This window comes from Halictus rubicundus, chromosome 10 (assembly GCF_050948215.1).
Source record: "Halictus rubicundus isolate RS-2024b chromosome 10, iyHalRubi1_principal, whole genome shotgun sequence".
NCBI lineage: Eukaryota > Metazoa > Arthropoda > Insecta > Hymenoptera > Halictidae > Halictus > Halictus rubicundus.
The window spans coordinates 8,717,490-8,729,870 of NC_135158.1; the positions used below are offsets into that span (position 1 = coordinate 8,717,490).

At 45.7% G+C, this 12,381-nt stretch overlaps 1 protein-coding gene across 1 annotated transcript in view; it reads left to right on the plus strand.

The window, feature by feature from the left end:
- Nucleotides 1-11,445, plus strand: part of Mxd (MAX dimerization protein) — a 285,259-nt gene extending 273,814 nt beyond the window's left edge. The window contains exon 8 of the mRNA XM_076794420.1: nt 1,716-11,445. The gene's annotated coding sequence lies outside the window, so the exon portion shown is untranslated. The remainder of the gene's footprint in view (nt 1-1,715) is intronic.
- Nucleotides 11,446-12,381: the final 936 nt, after the last annotated feature.

The following is a 12,381-nucleotide window of genomic DNA, read 5'->3' on the forward strand; positions in this document are numbered from 1 at the left end:
GATGTTTTCAAATATTCGTTAAATTTTTAATGATCGCGAACCTCCATCTTCAGTTCGGTACTAACGCGGTTTCGAAAACCAAGCGGGAAAGAATGCTCGTGCAAGCATAACGAATGGTTGAATCTTTAATCTGAGTCCTAAATGAATTTTTTAATGCCATTCGCCATTCGTGTTATCTGGATTTACATTTGTCCCCGCTGGTCCGCAAAGAAACGCAGTTTTCGAAAAATATTGGTTCGTATCCAATGCCCCTAGGGCTTTTCCACCGATTTTTCCTTTTTTCCACGTTTTTCGCAGCAATTCCATTTCGAATATCGTGCGGACAACGTGCTGTAGCCGATGATTCGTTTAGCTTTGTTTTTTTTTTGTTCTGTCTCTCTCTCTCTCTTGTGCTTCACATCAACGAGACGCACGAAAGTCGCGGTCTAAGGTTTAACAACGGCAAAAGCCCGAATTGAAAGAGCATCCTCAACCAGCGCCTTCTGAATGGACGCCACTTTGCAAACCGACGTTGCAGTTTACCGACTCCCGGGAGTTTTTAAATGCGGATTGCCCGCGTACAAATACCATTTTTAAAGTCTCATAATGCCGGGGCTCCTGGCGTTCGGATAATAACTTTTCAGAATTATTGCACGGGAAAATTGCTGCGTTCAACGTGTTCGTCTTAATTAACGTAGCATTTTTCGTGTCTTGTGCGAGGCACGTCACGAGCACCGTTTTTTCTTTTTTTTTTTAATTTTTTTTTACCGTATTTAGCCAGCGCGGAGACGTGAGTGACGCTTAAACCCGTCTGAACAAGCGAAAGAAAGAGATAGCATTCACGCGAACTGAATACAACATTTGGGAATTAAATATTGTCGGAAGCTATCTTCGTGCGGCTCTAAACTTTGGCCATCGAACTTGAAAACAGTATTTGGTCACACGGAGAAAAATCTCGACGGTCGTTTTACCAGAGAAAATTATTCTTTTTCTATCTGTAGAATTTTTACTTTCTCGAACAGATTTTTTTGTCTCTGAAAAATCGTTCGGATATATTCATTATTCACAATCCTTAGTCCTGTGATCCTCGCCCACGTTATAACAATCTGTAAAAGTTGCTTAATATTTCTATGTTTTTGCTTTTCATGGTCTACACGACATTAGGTTGTTGCATACGAAACAGTTCACTTTTTGGTGACATATCATTCCAATGTAAAAAGAAAGAAACAAATTTAAAAGGGAACCAGCACGGCTGAAATATATGAAAATAGCTTCTCCAAGTGAAACATTCAATAGAATTGATTCTTTCGCAACCCTTTGTGAAGACAAAAAGTTGCTATTTATCGTTTCGTGAGCGTTTACTTAAATTTCGTATGCAACAACCGAACGAAATACGCTAGCAGGAGAAACAGAGAGAGATTTTCAGAAAATATTTTCGAGAGGGTACACACCCCCGTCTATAAGAATTAGGATATCTATTTATCTCATAAAAAAAAGAAGTTGTAAGAGAATCGAGCGTACTTCAGAAAATATCAAGGCACAAAAATGGAATTTCTAGCACAGTTCTCCGACCCTCTAAAGTGAAAAAAGACGATGCAATGGTAAATCTCTCCCTTTTTCTCCGGCGATATGAGACGGTAAGGGGGTGCGAAGGTAAGGGGTAGGCATGCTATAGTAAAAAGGAACAGATCCTCGACAAATAAATTCTCACGTCCGTACCTCTGGGCTATTTGCAGACAAAGAGATGGCGCGGTGGCGGTGGAAGAAAGTAGAGGGGGAGCACTTGGGGGCGCGAAAGGAGGCGAAGAGGAAGAAGAAGAAGAAGAAGAAGAAGACGCGGAGGTTGAAGAATATGGTGGCGAGAGCATACGAGGAGGGTGCTGCGGGTATAGCTGAAGAAACGAGCGAGTACGTGGAAGAAGGAAGGAGAGGAAGAGGAAGAGGAAGAAGAAGGAAGCCGTAGGAGCGTGCGAAGATCGACGGCGTGCGAACTATTGGCATGCACCCCCGTTTTTCGAGCCTCGAAGAGAACCTCGAAGAGAACATCAGCGCGTATACGGTCTCACACTGGTGGTCTCGGCGAGGAACACTGCGAAGAAGCGTGAAAACGACGAGGAAACAATGAAACGAGGAAAAACAGATAAGACCAGGGGCGAAAATCTGACCAACCGGGGTCGAAGAGAAACTACACCCCGAAGGGAAACCAGAAGAACAAGCCGGGGGGTCCGCGAGGAAGAATCGCGAGAAACTTCGAGACGAACGGAATACGATGTAAATTGACGAGTATTGTACATATTTTTAAGGGAGACCAAATTTATGGAGAAAGCGACGGAGTAGAATATCTAAGAGGAAATTCCGGGCGTTTCTTCCTCGACGTACACCCCCGAGAGGATCAAGCTAGCAATAGGATCGTCAGATCGTTTGCAATCGGCGATCGTCGCTGTTCGAGCGGATCCGATCGTGGCGTATCGATCAGAGACGCGGCTCGTTGTCGATATACTGTAGATGGCTCTCGTCTCTGGCCGATGTCACCAAGAAATTTTTTCGAGGATCTTTGGCTGTTGGTTGTGAGAGATCGCGATCGAGCAATGCGGAATCCCCGTTGCTCTTTCGGCGATCATCGATCCGTCTGGAACGCGACGATCGCGCAATCGTTCTTCATTCTGCGGCGTCGCGTCGAAGGATCGCCGAGGTTGTCGATCATTTTCGTATTCTTTCGGGACACACTCGGCGATCGACGATCCTTCACCGATTTCCTTCGAGTCCTTCGACCAGACGCCGCCGAGCGTTTTCCTCGTTTTTCGGCCAATCAGTACACGGGGAAATCTATGGGAGAACCGTGTCCCACGTCGACGATATTCGCTGCTGCGGCTCCGCGATTTTACCTCCCGAGCGATCGATGGATCTCGAATGGGATCCGATCGACGGGGAGCGGCGGCGTTGTTGATTCTACTTCAGTCTCGTTTATTGCTCTCGGTTCGCGGGCACGAGCAAAGAAAGAAAAGAAAGAAAGAAAGAAAAAAAAAATAGGGAAATTCCGGGGGAAAATTCATAGCCGAGAAGAATCATAATCGAGCACGGTACACCGAGGGATGGGAAGCAAAGTCAGCTGATCCGGAACATAAAGAAATCAGGGCTGAAGGGTCGAAGGGGTTGTTGATTCGCCTGGCGAGATGAAGGCTCGATCGGGAACGAACTCGCGGGAATTCCTCCGCGAGCCCTACGGTTTTTTAATTAGTCGAAGGAATAAAAATCATACACACACGCATACACAAACACACACAGAGACACAGCAGACACAGACAGAGAAAATTAATTCCACCCTTCGACGTACACTCGAGCGCATAATCCGGTGGGGGAAAGTCGGAAAAATCATACACTGCTAACGTAAGGCGACACACACGTATACACTGTTCAGACACACGCAGGTACACGGTTCTCGTCGCGGGATGTAAGGTGCGAAACCGCGGGAAGCATAGGAGGGATGAAAGAGAGAGAGAGAGAGAGAGAGAGAGAGAGAGAGAGAGAGAGAAAGAGAGAGAAAGAGAGAAAGACACGAAGACGACACACACGTATACGTTTTCACGCGAGACACTGTTAATTAAGGAGGTGGGCCTCCGGCGCGAAAGCGAGTCTTATTAGTATATTATAAGCGGAAGAGGGAGGGAAATGAAGCCGAGGAGGAAGAAAGCATCGTTTCATTGTAATACACATTCAAAGAGTACAAATTCTGTAAGTCCCTCGTTCGGCGTTTTCGAGGCTGTACCACCTGTTGTCGCGCGGAATTTCTTTGCCGGCCGTTAACCAGGCGAGCGACGCCGCCATCTTGGAGAACGACCACCATAGTGATCGGTGTACACGCGTATACAAATCGCGGGGAAGCGTTATCAATATTTTGGGGGAGAGAGAGAGAGAGAGAGAGAGAGAGAGAGAGAGAGAGAGAGAGATGGATTCAAAGAAGGTCGTACAAGGGTCCAAAGAGCTCCGGGAAATCGACGAGAAAGTCGCACGATGGCCGGCGATTATGTTCCACCGGCCGGTTAGGGGAATCGTTGGTTTCCATTTTGCGGTTCGAGTGGCATCCCGCGAGGTGTGCCTAACCGGTTAGGTCGTCGGTTAATCGTCAGAATTCTCCGATTCAGTGTTCGACGAGGTTTCGATGAGATTTCGACTAGATCGAGGGGTGGGGGTGGGATGGGATGGGGAGGGGGGATGAAATCGATGCGTTTCGGTCTTTCAATTTCAAAGTATTATTATGGGGACTATCTTGTCTTTCGTTCTTTTGTAAAATTTCCTTTTTTTCGTTGTTAGGAACGGCGGGGGTTGTAAGAAAGTGAAATCGGTGCGTAAAGGGAAGGCTCTCGGATCGGGGAGATCGTCGAGGGTGGTTCGAGAGGGCTAGGCTCTACGCAGACCAGATAGACTGATTACCAAACGTAACGAGTGATCTCTGAACAAAAAAAAAAAAAATACACGATTTAAAACAAAAACCACGGCGTTAGTTTGTAAGAAAACGAAAACGACAAAAAAATGTTTACCTTCGAGGGTTGGTAGGGAAAAGGGGGGCGAAGAGTTTCAGAGGGAGTTTCTCGCGGAAGCGTCCTCGACGTGTGCCGTGTAACGAGCCGGCTGGATGATGCTTTTGAGAAACACTTTTGATCGTGTGCGCGTGATCTACGGCGAAGAGGTGTGGCGTTTCTAGGAAATTGATGATCGGCGACGTATACGACGGTGAATTCGATTTTAATGGGTTTTTGCGACGAGAGATGCGCGATCCCGAGCGACAGCCAACCGAGACAGTTGGAGGCAGTTCCTGGAACAGTTAGAGAACAGAAAAGCGGACGAGAGAACAGAGATTGGTAGGGTGGCGGCGCACACCTCGAATCCCACCGAGAGAGCGACCAAGCCGAGTGAAATATTTTCAGCGAGGCATGCCGCGACTTTTTAATATTAAACGTAATGATACTCCCGCAAGTCGTTGTTGTATCAACAATCGACCATTTATCTATAGTTGAACGCAATCATATTGGTTGTTGCAGAAGATTTACCGCGGCCGACACATCAGATATAAAACGGGTGGGATTCGAGACTGGGATGATCCTCGTATGAAGGATGAAACCGGAAGCTCGGGAACCGCCTCCATCGAGAAAATTTATTTTGATTCATTGCAGTCTTTCGGTCGTGTTTCGTATATAGAAAAACTCGGTGCGCTTTTAGTTTTCAAGGACGGTTTTACGTTGTCTCATCGTTTCGGAATTGTTGTTTGTTGATCGTGGCGGCGCGCGCCGAGCTGAAATTACTATACTTCGACCAGACCCCATTGGCGGAAGCGGTTCATTCAACGAAAGACACGTCGGATTGATTAATCGTCGCGGTGTGCATCCGTTCGTAATTATTCCCCGAACATCGTGGACACGCGTTGGCTGTCGTTCGCGTTCGCTAGGGGCTTAGGATCAAAGGGAGAATTCGTACAGGGGTGAGAGAGAGAGACCGATAGATGCAGAAAGAGAGAGAGAGAGAGAGAGAGAGAGAGAGAGAGAGAGAGAGAGAGAAAGAGTTAGACTACGCCGTTGACTTTCGACACGGGAAGCGATCGGAGTCCTTCGCGTCGCGCGGATGTTCTTTTCTTTCGGTTTTCTTTTTTGGCAAGACGATAGAGGATCGGAAAAGGTCAGAGACGGACAAAGGTGTACGTGTGAGATATAGCAAGAAATCGTATTAAACGAGGGAACCACCAAGAACCACCACAAAGCAAACCAAAAATTACAAAAAAAAAATCACACAAAAAAAGAATAAAAAAAATGGTAACATTAATTACACAAGCGTCTACAAAAGTAAACGAGGGAGAGAGAGAGAGAGAGAGAGAGGGTGTGTGTGTGTGTGTGCGTGTATGTGTGTGTATGATTGAGCGTGCGTAAGTAAGATTGAAAGAAAGAATGGGAGAGAGTGTTAGCGAGAGAAAGAGAGAAAGGGAGGGACCTGTTTTAGGAAGGGTCGATTACGGGAGGGATAAACAAGAGCAAACATAATTAATATTTTACAGTGTAAGGAGTTTCAATTAAGTGATTTAACGATGAATGTCTCTTGAACGTGTAGATTGTTGATGAACGCACCTTCGTATGTTAAAAGATAATTCCTTTTATTCTTTCTTTTTTTTTTCTTTGTCCTTTTTGTCTCGTGAGTTTCGTTTTCGTTTCGTCGTTGCCATCCAAGTCGTTGTACGTGCCGTAATATCTCATAAACGATGGACTATTATCGTTTTTCGATCTGGGTTCGTAGTACCTTGTAGCGAGATAAAGATGTATGTATTCTATATATTAACAGGGACACGCTCGCCCGATGTATTGCGCTCTGCTTTTCCCGCACGTGTGGTGAACGAGGAACAGGCGAAAGTGAGAAGACGCGAGTAAGAACGCGAGTAAAAACGAAAAGCGAAGAAAACGATAAACGATAAACGGTAAACAGAGACAGAGAACGGTTCCGTGGCAATTCTCGCAGAGAAAGCTGCGCGACAGGACATACCATGCGAACGTTCCATCAAATATCGAACGCGACGACGTTCGACTTCTTCACCAGCGAGTCGGACACGTCGATTCGATGACAAACGATCGAAAGAGAATTCGCCGGTATCAAAAATGAAAAACCAAAAAAAAAAAAATACAAACAAAAGCGGACAGAAAATCAATTTGGACTATTGTAAAATTCATTGTTTCGAGGGCTCGGCGATCGAGTATCTTTGATAGCGATAACGAGGAAGAGGACGAAAGACAGGACATTCGAAAATTACCGATTCACCTGATCAGCATATCCGGGTTCCGTTTCCAAATATATCGGGCCAGTCTGTTCCCATGAAAATGTGATATTAAAATTAACATGAAAGGGAAAAATACGGGAAGCCGAGACGGAGGGTAGGAGAGTGAGAGAGAGTGAGAGAGAGAGTGAGGGGGGGGGGAGATTGTGGAGGAAATTTAACCACAGATTTCGGGGGTTGAGGGATGGAGGTCGTAACGAAGAAGATCGATGCACCAACGCATAAGAAGGCCAGACACGAGAGAGAGAGAGAGAGAGAGAGAGAGAGAGAGAGAGAGAGAGAAAGAGAGTGAGTGAGAGGGTGAAGGGAATAAGAGACACAGGGAGGAGGATGATGATGAGAGGAGGGTGTGTATGCGTGGACAGGGGTTTAATTGGGAACGACGGTTTGGGTACAGATCACAACAGCAGCAATATGAATTGATGCAGTACTGAGCTGACAAAACGAATGACAAAAATAAAAAAAAAACTTGTTACTCCAGCCGCTAGAAATAAATGTAAGATGTAATTCAAACAGTGGTATGCAAAGCTGCGTTCAGTCTGGGCTCGAGGGATGGTCGGGAAGGGGTTGGAAAGGGTTGATCGTGTGCGGTCGGATCGTTAGGAGAAAAGAACGTGAGAGAAAAAGAAGAGAAACAGGGGGTGGGGGTGGGGAGAGGGTGGATTTGCATGAAACGGGAGGCGAGTTTCCGAAACGAAAAGTGTCGGCCCGGTGTTTTGCACGCCGGTCGATCCTCGCATAGGTGAAACTCTCTCCCGTCAACCAGTGGGGGATAAACGAAAATGGCGGCCGACGACCATGATATAGAACTATCTAAATGATCGATTCCTCCTCCCGGCGTCTGCTTGATCCACCGTCGAGCCCAGGTGCGCGCACCACGCGGCCCTCAGTCTAACGTTTAAGGAATCTTTAAGTAATACTTGATCGAAATAAACTAAAATAAAAATAAAAAAAGAAATGCTAAGGAGAAATACAAATAATGAAATAATAATGAAAAAAATGGGTGTTATTTTTAGATGTCTATTAGATTATCAGAACCAGAAAACTAAAGGATAAAAAAATGCTTAAACATAAAAACGATGAAAAAAAAAAATGAGAAAAAACCTACTATTAATAAACTACTACTACTACTATTACTACTACTACTACCGCTGCTACTTCTACTACTATTACTACCGTACTTGTAATAAGGATTTAAAGGACATAGGAACTTAGTTGAGAAAAAAAACGCGATTTCACAAAGATGCAACATTTTGAGAAGAGCGTCCCTCTTTTTACGAATACCTGCGCAGGACGCGACCGATCGTCCAGGTTGGCATTGAATTCTTCGCTCCCACCCCCAACCCCCCAACCCCCCCACCCCCATGGAGAGAAAGAACACCAACCCCGTAACAACCTTTTAACGATAAGAAAACGAGCAAACGTATAGTGTACAGAACGAGATGGATGCGTAGAGAACACCTTCTTTTCTCACGTGGGAACCACACAAAATGTATAAAATAGTTGCTCTTTCTTACACATACAATTAGACTGGACGCGTCCCGCGAAGTCCTGTGCAGGTGCGGCTAATAATCGTGGGAGTGAAAGGGACGAGGACGACGATGGGCGGCTGACAAACCAGCAAGCAATGAAGCAAACAAACAAACAATCGAACGAACGTAGCGAAACGGTCTCTTTTATTTCTCCCTCCCAAAGAAAAAAAAAAAGAAATAAGAAGAAACAGCGTGCCCGCGTGCGTTTTTACGTGCGCGCGTGTCGTCGTCGTCGTCCCCTTCCGTGTGGCGCTCAGGGACACCTTTTTCCTCGAGACGTTTTGCCGCTTTCATTGTTTAGATGATTACTATTTAACGACAAGCAAGAATAAGATGAAAAAAAAAAATCATAAACGATAAAAAACGAATCGATCGTAACAAAAACGAGGTCGACGGAGCCCGTTCGATGAACGACGTCGCCGTTAACACGTTAATTATTACGATGGTGGGCTTTTCTTTTCACGGAATACAAAAAAAAAGATATATATGAAACAAACAAACAAACAAACCTAACCAACAAGAAAAGACGAACAGAGAGAGAGAGAGAGAGAGAGAGAAAGAAAGGGAGAAAGGGAGTGAGTTGGTTGAAGGGCGAGTGAGGAACGAGTTAAGGGTGGCTCGAGGATCGTAGTCATAGTGTTCGCGCGTTTCGTTCGCTTTTTCACCGAAAAAATATCACCGGTTCCTCGACGTGCAATTTGCAGGAACGAGACGGGCTTTTGTCGAGCCCCTTCTCTCAGGTTCGCGAAGGGAAACGGTTCTCGCGCCTCGGTAACCTAACTTGAAAGCGGACCAGGTGGTTAGTTCAAGTTGGCGCCGGTTTGAAACTACAAACAACGCGAAGCGGTTAGTAGGGGATGCAGTCGCTAGGAAAAACGAAGATGAGGGGGGAGGGGGGTTAGACCGAATTGGCGTTGATTTAGATCTTGCTAGGAAAACAACGGGAAACGATGAATAAGTAGTGCATTGTAATCTACGAAAGCTAGGCTAGCTAGAAGGAAGATGGATCTTATTGGAGGCAACTCGAAGCGGTTGGAAGAGGGTGCAACCGCAAAGAAAAACGAAGATAGGGGTTAGCTGGAATTGGCGCTAATTTGGGACTTGTTAGAAACAGCGGAAAATGGCGGAATATATTGTAATCGACAGAAGATAGGCCAGCTAGATCAGAGATGGGCAAATGAGACTGTGGAAATAAGGGTAGCAGGGCACTAGGGTGTCTATTAGACAGTTTAGATGATATAGACCTTGCTAAAGACAAGAGAAGCCAGGAAAAACGAAGCCAGGATGTTAGCTCAAATCGGCGCTAATTTAGAGCTTGCTAGAAACAACACAAAACGGCAGAACAGTATATTGTAATGAAAGGTAGGCTAGCTAGAACAAAGAATAGGAGTCGAGAGGATGGTAGCAGGGTGTCTAGTCGATGCCATGGATGATTCGGAGTTAGCAAGCGATGAGATTGGAAGCCAGGCTAGCTAGAAAATGGAAAGAGGAACGGCAAGGCGAAGCTGCAGAGGAAGGTTACACGGTGCCGACGTTGCAATCGCGCAATTGCCACGTGGCGATACTCCTTCAGACGAAAAGTGCGGTCCTTTTCTCGGTCGTTGTTGAGCCACGTAAAGCTGTCACGAGTATGGCACGTCTTCGAGTACAGAGGGGTCGGTGGAAAAGAAGACGAAACGCGCGACCCGCGGGACGATCCTCGAGGGGGTGAATTAAGAATGTGACTCGGTTTGCCGGGAAAAGCGTCGTTGTACGGTGTGGGGGGGGGGGAGGTGAAAGAGACACGCGAAGACGTTTTTCGGGGAGGGTGAGAACGAAAGAGGCCCACGAGATCAACGGAGAAGTTTTTCGTTGCTCGAAGCGGCGGGTTTTCGCGCGCGAGAGAAAGAGAGAGAGAGAGAGAGAGAGAGAGAGAGAGAGAGAGAGAGAGAATAGAAGACACCGGGAACGAAGATGATTCTAAGAGGGGGGTGTGTTAGAGCCGCTGTTGAGCTCTCTTGTCGCGATGAGCATTTAATCAACGGTAGGGAATGCTTAGTGGACTTAATCTTAGGAGACGAACCGACGGAGACGCACGTTCCGGTGCGAACGGTCGATACCGGGGGAGGGGGGTGGGTTTATGGGGTAGATGGACCGGGGTTCGTTCAAACAGACACCGACGTTGGGGGAAATTTTGGAGTAAAAGGGTGGACAGGGTCTCGTGCTCGTCGAATTTTTTCGGCGGTGTAGGCGCGCACGAGAGCTGTTCGAACGGGTTTTAGAGGGTTGAACGATGGTCGATGGTCTTCGGGAGCGGCGAAGACGCGCCAGGGGGTGGCTTTACGTGTTATTAATGTTTGAGGAGAGGAGTTGGAGGGCGAGCAGGGGGAGGTTTTTCGGGTGCGTGTTTTACACGGTGTGTACGCCTAAAAATCGCGCTTGAACAAGAGCCATGCGTGTGAAAAGGGGTGAATTAAAAAGGCAGGAGCTAGAGGTAGGATGGTAAACAGCGGTGAGAGGTCAGGGTGGCGAAGGGATGAGTGGGTGGAAGACACTAGAAAGAGAGATAGAGTGAGGATGAGGTGTGGCGAGTGTGGAAGGACAAAGGGGGTGGATGAGAGAGAGAGAGAGAGAGAGAGAGAGAGAGAGAGAAAAGGTGAAAAGGAGTGCGAAGCAGGCGAAGAAGGCACGTTCTGTCAGTTTGTCAATATTGTCATGATTCGATGGTCGATTGGTATGCCTACGATTGAACCTCCATTACCAGGTGAATGTATGGAAGCAAAATATTCTTAATATTGATTCAGTACGATTCTTATAATTATTATCATTATTATTAATTAATTAATTAATTGATTATTCATTATGGATTATCATTAACAGTGCGAGAAGTAGGAATATACCAGACGAACACAACCAGAAATAAAAAGCCAGATGTTTAAAAGCAAAAGAAAAAGGCAAAAAAAAAAAGAAGATAAGATAAAATAAACAAAATAAATAAGAAAGGCAACCACTTCTATATTATTGTACATATTTACTTGTAACTGCTATTCGTATTGCAGAGGTTTTGTTCTCTCAACAAATGATTTCCTCGATTCTGCGGGAAGAAAAAAAAAATGAATAAAATAAAATTTGTGTATTATTGAACCGTGTTCGTTCTCTTACGCACAACCCGTCCGTCCCTTCTTCCTCGTTCGACCGAGACACCCAACGTTCGATTCCACGCGCTCCGATCCCGCGAGCTCCCCTTTTTAATTTTAATTTTGATTCTGCACACCCCCGTGTTACAGGCGACGTCATTTACGCGCCGAGGCGGGAGAGATCGTTCCCGAAAGCCAAAGCGAATCCCTGGATCGTTACGTAACGTCGGAGCATAGATTCTATACGTCGCAGAGATAAGTTATCTTTCACGTGCATGTCGATTTCATTTGACGCGCCCTCCTGTCCCCCGTAGCTGCGGAAAGATGAAACGCGATACGCGCGGTTCCGTCGCCATCTTGTGGATTTATGGCCGTATCAGAGTATTGATTTCTTACCTGTGGCGAAAATTACCGGCACAAGACCCCCGCTTTTTCCCGACCCGAAACACAAAGACGCTAATTTGATGCGACCCTGATCATGGATCCGCGCAGATTAATACTCACCGATGGATCCGCCGCTTCGAGAAATAGGTCGGCTGCAGTCGAGAGATTCTAAGGTAATAGTGTCCATTATATCTTTTCGTGCTTAATTATTCAAAGTAATAGTCTTTTTTCTAATACAAGAATATTCATTTAATATTTAAACCTTTGTAAGAGGAGTGCCCTTGGCGATTTCAAATATAAATCCTTTTATATCCTTGCGCATCAACTTTTGCAACGTTGATCTTCTTATCCGACCTTATATGAACAACGCGGACCTAATTTTCCGCAAAGTGGATCTAATTTTAGCTGTCTGAGCGTTAAACATTTTTACAACAGAAAAACTAAATGTCTTTTCCCAGTGCGTAAGTTTGCAAATGCTTATTAAAGAGTCTACGGTCGTTCCAAACAATCAATAAAGATTATGTATTATTATTAACAAGATATTCAATGAATTAATATC